We start from the raw sequence: 2500 nt of genomic DNA, 5'->3' as shown, positions 1-2500 counted from the left end.
ATGGGACTGAAAGTCAAAATGAAGACAATGGGAAAATAGAAAATGAAATGAACACAAAAGGAGAACAGGGGGGGAAAACACAGAAAGAGCAACAGAAGGAAGGGGACAACCAATCAATGCAAGAAGACCAAGCGGAGGAATTATGGACACAAGAGGATACTTCAGGAAGTTCGATCGGGGAAAGGAATGGACAAGAGCAGCAGAACAACGGAGATGAGGAAAAGAGAGTCAACAAAAGAAGAAGACAATTGAAGGTAACACCATGCTTAGACAATGCAAGAAAAAGAGGAATAAACAAAGAAATGCTAAAGAACAGATACGACCTGTTAAGAGAAGTAGAGGACATGAACTAAAAGAAAGGGTCAAATGAGTGGTTTTAAGTATTTGTTCTTCTCTTTTCTTTTTATGGTACTAAATTGTGTCAGCTTTAATGCAAGAGGGCTGAGGGACATGAGTAAATTTGCGAGAATAAAATCAAAATGCAAATTTCAAGATATTATTGCCTTGCAAGAAACAAACTGGAACGAAAATGTGATGTGTGATATTAAGAAGAGTTGGGATGGAGGAATTTTATATAACAATGGGGATGGGAGGCTTGGGAGAGGAGTTGCTTTCTTAATAAGAAATGATGTGCTTAAAGAAAGTAAAATTGTGTATAAGGATGAAATAGGTAAATGTCTAGCAATAGAAATAAAACATGAGGGGAAAATTTTGTTTTTAGTAAATGTACATGCACCGGGAGAAGGAAGAGAAAAAAAAGAGTTTTTTAAGGTTTTAAGAAATATTTTAAACAAGTACGAAGAAATAATAATGATGGGGGATTTTAATACTGTTTTTAGTAAACAAGATATGGCAGAAGGAATGGTCTTTAAAAGAGATATAGGGAGGAATGAATTAAAAACGCTAATGGAAGAAAATAATATAATAGATGTTTGGAGAGAAAGAAACGAAGGGAAAAAGGAATTTTCAAGGAGACAAATAGTTGGGAATTTTGTATGCCAAACCCGAATAGATTATATCTTATGCAAAAGAAAAACTGAAAACTTTATCGAAAAGATTAAATACGAAGAGACCAGTTTTAGCGATCATAAGTTTTTATTCTTTTGTTTGAACAGGAGTAAAACCCAACGAGGACCGGGAGTTTGGATTTTAAATACGCAGATTCTAAAAGATGAAGGGTATGTGATGAGAGTTAAAGAAATTATAAAGAAGGAAATGGAAAACGAAATGTATGAAGAAGATAAAAGAATATGGTGGGAAAACGTAAAATATTTAATTAAAAAATTCTCTATAAAATACTGTAGTTTCATACAGAAATGTAAAAGAATTAAAGAAAAAGAATTAAAAGAGAACATGGAAGCGGAACTTAGGAAAGATAACAAAGATATCGAAAAGATTAAAGAAATTGAAGGGAAGCTAAAGAATATAGAAGTAAAGAAGTATGAAGGAGCGAGGCTTAGGAGTAATGCAAAGTATGTGGTAGAGGGAGAAAAATGTACAAAGTTTTTTTTCGATTTGGAAAGGAAAAGAGGAAAAGCTGAAGTAATAAAAGAAATAAGGGGAAAAAACGGGGAAATTGTAGAAGAGAATAACAAAATTTTAAAGGAAATAAGATGTTTTTATGAAGATTTGTTTAGAGCAAGGGGAGTAGAAAAAGAAGAAAAAGAGAAACTGTTAAAATTGATAAAAACGAAAGTCAATGAGAGTGATAAAGAAGAGTGTGATCAAGAAATCAGAGAAGAGGAGATCGAAAGAGCAATAGGGGAACTAAACAAAAGGAAAAGTCCAGGAATAGATGGTTTGGGAGCTGAATTTTATGTATGTTTTAAGGGAGTTCTAACGAGGATTTTAAACAAGGTCTTTGAAGAGATTTTTGAAAAAGAAGAAATTAATGAAAGAACACAGATGGGACTAATGAAACTGATATATAAAAGAAAAGGAGAAAAAGTGGACTTGAAAAACTTTAGACCCATTACGATGCTAAACACCGATCTTAAAATTTTAGCAAAGGTTTTGGCAAATAGGTTAAAGGAAGTAATACCGAGTATAATCGAGACAAACCAGGCGTACGGAGTAAAAGGAAGGGACATAGCGGACATAACAATGAGCATAAGAGATATGATATGGTACATAAAAGAAAAGAAAGAAGAAGGGTACATAATTAGTGTAGACTTTGAAAAAGCATTTGATAGGGTTGAGCATGAGTATTTATTTGATATCTTAAGGGAATTTGGTTTTGGGGAGAGATTTTCGAAATGGATAAGGATTTTATACAAGGGCGCAATAACAAAGATTAAATGCAACGGTTTTCTAACAGATTGTTTTAAAATTACAAGATCGATTAGACAAGGGTGTCCGCTTTCGGCTTTATTATATTCACTCGTGGCGGAACCACTGGGACTATTGATAAAACAGAACAAAGAAATAATCGGAATAGAAATTGAAGAAAAAAAGGCAGAGGGGAAAATTTTTCAATATGCTGATGATACAACAATTATAG

This window comes from Clarias gariepinus, chromosome 13 (genome assembly GCF_024256425.1).
Source record: "Clarias gariepinus isolate MV-2021 ecotype Netherlands chromosome 13, CGAR_prim_01v2, whole genome shotgun sequence".
NCBI lineage: Eukaryota > Metazoa > Chordata > Actinopteri > Siluriformes > Clariidae > Clarias > Clarias gariepinus.
Note: the sequence above shows the minus strand (reverse complement) of the source record.